An 8,892-nucleotide genomic window follows, 5' to 3' on the forward strand; every position below is an offset into this window, starting at 1 on the left:
GGTTGAGCTGTTGTTCAGCATCTTAGCTGTGGAGGGCAGTGTCACTGGCCCTCATATGTGGGATCCGAACCGGAGCCCTCTGGCGTCCCAAGCCATTCTTAACCACCGTGCCACTCGGCCGGCCCCTCGTGCATTCTTCATTTTAGTTATTGTATGCTTCACTTCTGACTGGTTCTTTTTTATGGTTTTGTGTCTTTTTTATGCCTGCTATCTCTTTGTTGAAGTTCTCACTGAGTTCCTTGAGCATCCTTACAACCATTGTTTTGATCTGCATCTGGTAGGTTGTTTGCCTCCATTTTGTTTAGTTCTTTTTCGGGAGTTTTCTCCTGTTCTTTCATTTCAGATGCATTTCTTTGTTTCCTCATTTTGGCTGCTTCTCTGTGTTTGTTTCTATGTATTAGGTAGACCTGCTATGGCTCCCAGTCTTGGCCAGGTGGAGCTCATTAGGCCAATCAGATTCAGATTTGGCCAGAGGGGGAGGGCTCAACACAGGAAAGGGCACCTGCCTGCTGACTGCATGGGAGGAAGACCCCACACAGGGAAACTGGCCACTGTCCACCAGCCCTCACTTCGAAGCCACACACCTCAGTGTGTTCCCTGTATGCCTCCAATGCCCCCTGCCCTGAGTCATTGTCTCACTGCTGGAGCCCAAGGTAAGTGCCTGCGAGTGAGAGAGTCTGTGTGCAAGCCATTTAAGAAGACATCTGGGTTTCTTACAGCCTTCCGTTCCACCTGGATGGTTGGAATCCCCACTGTTTTTCACAGCTAGATGTTGTGGGGCCTCCTCTTCCCAACATCAGTACTCCGGGCTGGGGAGCCTGGTGTGGTTTTGGGATCCCTTGCTCCTCTGGTGGGGGCCCTCCACAGCTGATATCCCTCCTGATTCTCAACTGCCACACGGAGGTTTGGGGCCAGCCTGTTTCACCTCTCTGCCCCTCCTACCAGTCTCGATGTGGCTTCTTTATATTCTTAGTTATAAAAGTTCTCTTCAGGTAGACTTCAGATGGTTCTTCAGGCTGATTGTTATATAATTTCATTGTAATTTTGATGTGTTCACAGAAGGAAGCAGGCACAGTGTTCATCTACTCTGCCATCTTGGATCTCTGAACTGTACACTTTAAATGAGCAGATTGTGTAATACATGAATTATAATCCAATGAAGTTACTTAAAAATCTACCTTCCAGACCCCATATGTAGATATAGTCTTACAAGTCCCATGGAGCTGGTCCAGTGATTTATCTGGGGCTCCCTCAACTCTTTCTACTCAGTTCCTCTGTCTGCTGGGCAGGGAGTGAGGGACACAGGGACCATTGGCTCAGCCTCCTGAGTGTGAGAAACTCTCTTCCAACAACACAGGGGGCAGCCATGCCCTCTCAGCCCTCAGTGGGATTGTACCAGCTACACCTGAGCTGAGCCAAAACCTGTTCCATGGCCCATATGGGGCCATGATCCCTGATACCTCCCTTCCAGCTGTGATGTTCTGTGATTTGTGCTCTTTACTTCAGTGCCTGAGGAATGACCCATTCTCCCTGAACTATCACTTCTCTTCTGCCACATGCAGGTGACACCATGAGGAAACTCAGTGGTCATTTTTATAAACCTGGACAGCTCATGAAGACTGCCAGGCAAGGAGCAGCCACAACCTCCTCCAGGATGTATGCCAATGGCTGAGCAACCCTAGAGATTCATTTATTCATTCACTGATTCATTCATTCAGCCAGTCAGTCAGTCAACAATCATGCCTGGGCAGACATTGTGCCAGGCTCTGGGAGTATAAGACTAAACCAGTTACAGCCCCTGTCCTAACTTGCAGCCCAGCGAGGGAGAATGAGAAGGGAACAAAAGAATGGAAATGCAATGTGAGATGCAAAGTGTCACATAGAGTGATTTGGGAATACAGAGAAGGAAACCACTAATTCAGTCTGGTGGTGTGGTGTGGTCAGTAGAGGCTTCATGAAGGAGGTGATCAACTAAAGCCTTGATGAGTGTGTCATCAGGTAGAGAAGAGAGAAGGACAAAGATGTGTGGAAACAGCCAGGGCATAGTCAGAAAAGTTGGGGAAAGGCTTTACATGGTGGGGACGGTGCACAGAAGTTTGGAGAGCAAAGCCGGAGCCTGGCCACAGAGGCTGTTTCCTTTGTGTGGGCCCTTGACTTACCGCATCAAAATTAGTAGGACTCAGGGCCGGCTGAGTGGCGAGTTGGTTAAGAACTGGCTTGGGACACCAGAGGCCCCGGTTCGGATCCCACATATGAGGGCCAGTGACACTGCCCTCCACAGCTAAGATGCTGAACAACAGCTCAACCTGGAGCTGGGCTGCCGTGAGTCCTGGCAACGGCGTAGGCTGCAGCCCCTGTGGCAGTGGGTTGCCGTGGGCTACTGTGTGTAGCCGGCAGACAGCATGAGCGGGCAGCAGCCGCAGTGAGCGGCCGTCCAGAAGCCGGTGACTGATGTGCCTTGCCTGGGAAGAGCACAACGATGGTGCCAACTTGGCTAGTGAAGCAACATCCTCCACAACTAGACTGAAGAACAAAAGGATAGCAACTTGTCTGTTCCCATGCCCCCAATTCCCCAATAAAAATCTTAAAAAAAAAGTCAGTAGGACTCAATCAAACCCACCAAATCACATGGAGGTGGTGGTGGTAGTGAACCATGGGCTCAGGAATCTGCCGTTCCTGCTAGCTGTGATAGGCAGACTTCTAGCATGTTCCCTGTGTTGGTTTCCTAGGGCTGCTGTAACAAACTAGGGATCTTAAAACAACAGAAATTTATTCTTTCATGGTTCTGGAGACTAGAAGTCCCAAATCAAGGAGTTGGCATAGCCACACACCCTCTAAAGTTCTAGAGAAGAATCTGTTCTAGGGAGAATGCCTCTCTCCTAGCTTCCAGTGGCATCTGGCAATCCTTGGCCTATTTCTTCATCAGTCCAATTTCTGCCTCTCTCTTCCTTATGTGTGTGTCCCTATGTCTGCACATTGGCCTTTTTATAAGGACATCAGTCATTAAATTGAGGGCCCACTCTAATCCAGTATGATCTAATCTTAACTTGATTTACATCTTACATCTTATATCTGCAAAGACCTTATTTCCAAATAAGGTCACATTCACAGGTACTGGGAGTTAGGACTTTAATATATCTTTTTTTGGGGGGGTGGGGTGGGAGGGAGATTTAACTAACCAGTCCCCAATAATCCCTGCCTCCTATTATTCATGACCTTATGTAATCTCCTCCTTTTGAGTATGAGCTGGACCTAGTAACTGGATTCTAACCCACCAAATACAGCATAGGTGGTGGACGTCACTTCTATGATTGTGTCACAAAAGATGGTGACATCTGTCTTATTAGCTGACTCTCTCTGTTACCTTCTCAGCTTGCATGCTTTAATGAGCAAAGGGTGTCCTCTTGAAGATGTAGGCAATCAGAAGTCATGGAAGGATTTCCAACCAGAAGCCAGAGGATCTGATCAGATTTAGGTTCTGGAAAGGTTACTTGAATACTTTGAAGAATTTGTCAGAGAAAGGAGGGACAGGGAGCTGGGAGGCTGGTAGGGAGTGGTTAATGAGGACCTAAACTACCAGGGATTTTTCACAAAGTAAATGCACCCATATTACCAGCACCCAGATTAAGAAACAGAACATTCCAGAATAATAAAAGGCCTCCTGTACTCCCATCCAATTATTCCCTTCTCCCACCCCCAACAAGGATAACCACTCTCCTGGCCATAGATGAGTTTGCCTATATTTGCATTTTATGTAGACAGAATCATATAGCTTGCTTGCCTTTGTGTGTGGCTTCTTTTACACAACACTGTGTATTTGAGCTTTATCAATTTTGTTTCATGCAATTGTGGTTTGTTCCTTTTCATTGTTCTTTAGTAGTGCATTGGGTGAATATAGCAAAATGGATAAATCCATTGATGAACATCTGAGTGGTTTCCAGTTTGGGACAATTCTACATGGAGCTGATATCAGTACATCTTCTGGTAAATATGAATGTGTGTTTCTATTGGATAATCCCAGGAGTGGAACTGTAGGCCTTAGGGTGTGCATATGTTCCCTTCTACTCATAGGGAAAAACCAGATGACAGAGATTCATGTAATGTAAGTATCTTAGCCTGCTCCAAATACTGTCACGTTGGGGATTTGGGCTTTGGCATGTGAACTTGGTGGGACACAGCCTTTCAGTCCACAGCACAGGGGAAGTGCTTGAAGCCTGTATTTGAGTCAGTTCTGGATGTCACACACCTGTGTAGGTTGGCCACACCATATTGCCTCTCTAGAATTCAATTGTCCTTGTTTTATCATCAGGAAAGTGAAGGGCTGCACTAGACAGATCTAGCTGAAAAGTGCTGTGATGTTGTTTTGTTCTTTTCTAAACCTCCCTGAGGCCCTCCTATAGATGAGATCGAATTGAAAGAGGAGCGCATTCTCAGGCTCACAGTTCATAACTGACCTTCGATGAGACTGGCTCTCTCAGGAACCCCAGCCAGGGGAAAGTCATCCCAGGACACGAGTTTGCCTCCATTTTCTAAGTAGGAGGTCCCAAAGCACCTATAAGCCTGTAGATTTCTCTCTGAGAGACATAAGCATTTTCTAAAGCTCTGAAAGGGCTATAATGATTGATCAGATAAACTGATTTCCCTGAAGTTTGCAGGATCTGTGATCTGTGTGGTTTACATGTTGACCCTCCCAGGTGTGCATCTTGTTTTTCTGGAACATGGGGTGACTAAATTTCTGAAAAATTGAATCCAGTTTGGCAAACACATATTGAGCACCTACCATGTGTCAATGCCCTCTGGTACCTTACCATCTAGGGCAGGAGGCAGGCAGGGCCCACAGCTATCGAGTCACGTTGGACCAAGATGAGTGCTAGCACAGACACAGAGAGAAAGTAGCAGGTGATATCTGAGAAAGTGGAGGTGAATTCTGAAGAGAGGGCCCTGGAGGGCAGCTGTCTTGGAAAGTGTCATGGTGTTGGAGAGGAGGGGGAGGTGGCATTGAAACCAGATCTTTAAGACGGAGAAGATTTCAACAAGCGCAGCAGCTGGGTCAACCCCATCTGCAATCTGCAAGTCTCCAGATCTCCGCACATGTGGTTCCCTCTACCTGGAATGCCCTCTCCTCGCCGCCCAGCCATGTTTGTTGAGGCTGTGTGTATTCTTATATGAAATTTCCCTTTTCTGCTTAAGCTAGCTTAAGTATTTATTCTTATGTATCTGTCAATTTGGAAATACTTTGATTGATTCCTACTATAAAGTACACAGAACTTAAAAACTCCCCAAGTTTTGTAGCATGTATATTTATAGGCTAAGAGCCACTAGTGATGCTGAATGCTTCATGTACCTGATCTGACTTTAAGCCCGTGCTCTTAAACTTAACGCTATTCCACATCCCTAGTGGAGAATACCCATAAGTATGAGGCTACAAACTTGAAATGTCAGACCTCAGCCATTAGCCTGGGTTTGGAGGGTTGGGGAGAATCTGAGCAGCTAGAACCAGCCAAGGGCTCCCCGGTCCATTAAATCCCCACCACTGCCTCCGCAGTTGATCCAGCCGAGAGGCCTGACGTGGTGGACACCTCATGCCTGTTTTCTGTCTCAGAAAATCTTGGTTGTGACATTAGGATGGAGCTTCTAGTACCTCATGTTGCACAGATGTTTTTAATCCACAAAGGGAATGGGCCAGAGTGGTTACTCCAGGAAGCTGTTGGAGGGGGCGGGGTCACGAGTCATGCTGGAACCTCCTGGGCTGGAGAAGCTGCAGGATTTGGCTGGGGAATGCATGTCTCTGCATCTCCCGAAAAGGTCTGCACACAGGCGGTGGTGATGTGCCAGTGCCCATGACCTGGACAATCTCCCCTTTCTTCCCTGGGGGCTAAGGCAAGACAAAGTGCTAGGGTGAGCATCCCTGGTTGTGGAATGATCCCAGACACTGCACTTCACCCACTGCCTCCACAACCATCTCTTTCAGTCTGTACCATAGCTCTGCGGGGTGGGCTGAACTATGCATGAGGGAGGGGCGAATGGGGTACCTTGCACCGGACTGCCTGGGTTTGAACCCTGTCCCTGCCTCTTACCAGCTGTGTGAATGTGGACAAAGTGCTAACTGCTCTGTGCCTCAATGTCCCCATCTGTAAAATGGGGATCATATGAGTATCCTCCTCCTGGAGCTGCTGAGAGGATCAAATGAGACAATGTGTGGAAAGTGCCTACATGGAAGGTTCCTGGCACACACTCCATAAATGCCAGCTGTTAGTAGCAGGTGGGATGGGTGTTACTATTTTGTCTGCTTTACAGGGAATGGCTCTGAGGCACAGAGAAAGCAAGAGACCTGCAGGCCATTCAGCTAGCAAGCAGTTGTTCTAGGTTGGACTCCCCCAGAGCAGGCCCTGAGGTCAGGACTGCTGGATAAAAGCAGTGCTCCCAGCGGGGCTGGGGTGGGGTGGGAAAAGCCAAGTAGGGAGGGCAGGGAGCCGAGTCAGGTGCAACCTCAGTGGGTGGGCTCCTTCTAATCCTGCGGGGGGGGGGCTCCAAAGTGCCAGTTATGCCTCAGAGTGTCCTTGTCAGAGGCAAGGATGCTGCCCCTTTTATTTTCCTGCTCTCCTGGACAGCCTGGCCACAGCCTTCCTGGGGGGGGGAGGGGACACAAACTCCCAGGCACTTCCAGCAATGTGGTCATTTGCGCAGAGTGGCCCCAGTAGCCCCGAGGCAGTCAGCCAAGAAACAGTCACAGGTGCTTGCAGTTAGAAGCAGAAGCATCCATATTAGTGCCAGGGTGGGGCGGGGTGGGACGTGTGTGTGCAGGATCTGGGGATCTGGCTGGAGCACCAGCACTGTCCTAGCTCTTGGGGGAAGCAGGACCCCAGTCTATCCCTTCTGGACTTAAGTTCCGTCCACACCAGGCCCCTCCATCTCTTAAACGACCTAATCCAGCAAGATAGGACCAAGACAGACACGATCCTGCTGTGTTTGCCCTTTAGGAGGCTATCAACTGGCTCCCCCTCACATTTTGGTGGCAATACTAAAACAAGAAGGATACCCCCGCTCTGAAAACAAAAGGAAACCCTCTCCTCAATCTGCTCCTTGTCTTTGGAAATTTGTGGCAACCAGTTCAGTTTAAACATATGACAATTACATCGTTAAGAGTTCCGATGCTGAATTAATTACCCAGTGGAAAAGGGATCAATTGTGTAAATATATCATTTATGTAATGAGTCCTGGCTGTGATTTAGATGTCCAGATTGGGTTTTCTTCCAGCTTCTATCCTGAAAACAAGTCTACCTCTGGGCCAGGGCCAAACAAACAGCCTCTATTAGGTCTGAATCCAGAGCATTAAGTGGCCCAAATAGACAGGTGGGGGCAGGTGATACAGGGGGCTGAGATTGTGGGAAAATTGGAGCAATTTGCCAAAATGAGCCAAGTTCCTCCTATTATTCTTCATGTCTGCAGAAAATGACTCTTTAGAAACAGGGAGTGGAAGTTAAACATCCCCTTAAATGACACTTCAGGTACGGACCGTTCCACCCCCTCCACCACGCATCGTAGTCCAACTGTGACAGCCTTTCCTGAGAAAGGAGCCATGGTTGGGTTCCCGGAAGTGGCAGAGGCCCCCCAAACATTTAACATTCTTGGAACTGTCAGGGCCAGCCATCTAGCGTGAAGCCAGCCTGCCTGCCCAGTCCACAGGCCGGTAGCAAACTCACTTCAGCGCTGCTTCCAGCCAAGGCGTTAGGCGGCTCCTGTGGGGGAGAAGCAATCACTGCTTTAAGAAATTTTAAACCACTTTCCACTCTTTATTGAGCACCCACTTTGTGTCACTGTGTCGGTCCTGCCCTCCCCTGAGTCCTCCAGGCTGACGGGAGCCCCGCTCCTCCATACTCTCACCACACAGGGTTTATTTGTCTCTCATGGCACTGCACACAGCCCCATGGCTGTCCCCAGGATGCCCGAGAACTGGAACGGACCTGATCATCCAGTCTCCAGGGCCTGCAGGGTACTCAGCACCTGGGGGACCCTCAAACTTGTTTGCAGAATGTTACCCAGCCTCAGTGGGCTTGGAGTCGAGAGATGGGCTTCTCTGCACAGCCTTCTCAGCCAGGTGTCCACCACCCCTGCATCTCACAGGGAGACCCGCCCCTTTCTCTGATGTACAATCCCAGGCACTGGGCTTTCTGTAGTCTGATCCTTCCTTCTTTCCTTCCTTCCTTCCTTCCTTCCTTCCTTCCTTCCTTCCTTCCTTCCTTCCTTCCTTCCTTCCTCCCTTCCTTTCACCTTCCTTCCTTCTCCTCTGCATGCTGCCCCCCTGTGCTGCCCCTGCAGCCATGAATCAGTGTAGTGGAAAGTGAGTGAGCTGACTTGAGTTTTAACCCCAGCTCTGATCCTCAGAGGTGGGGGGCAGGAAGGGGGACCCTGGAGGAGTCATGCAAGGCTTTCGCCTCCTCAGTCTCAGTTTCCTGACTTGAATGACTAATTTGCAATCCCAAGGTTCCTGCCAGCCCAGCTCCTCCTGGGTGAGATGTATCCAAGACACCCATCCTGGGGGAAAAGAGGTAGGAGGAAGCTCATGCTGGAGTTTAGAGGGTGAAACCTGGAACGTAAATGGTCCAGGAAGCCTTGGCCTTGGGGAAAATGAGTTTGGAGGGGGGCGATTATGCATCAAATGCCATGTATTTGTCAGGAATCCATTGCTTAATTGATGTTTTATTGCTCCCGCTGACATGTGTGATGGAAATGAAATTGCATGTACAGGGGAGGAGGCGAAATTTATTCCTGCTTGTATCTTAATGGGGGAATAAAGCGTCAATTAAACAATGAAGATGACATATATTTGATGTATGGTCTGAAGAAGGAATATTACTCACTAAAATGTTATTTTACAATTTATAGTAATGG

Source organism: Hipposideros armiger, unplaced genomic scaffold, assembly GCF_001890085.2.
Source record: "Hipposideros armiger isolate ML-2016 unplaced genomic scaffold, ASM189008v1 scaffold_549, whole genome shotgun sequence".
Taxonomy (NCBI): Eukaryota; Metazoa; Chordata; class Mammalia; order Chiroptera; family Hipposideridae; genus Hipposideros; species Hipposideros armiger.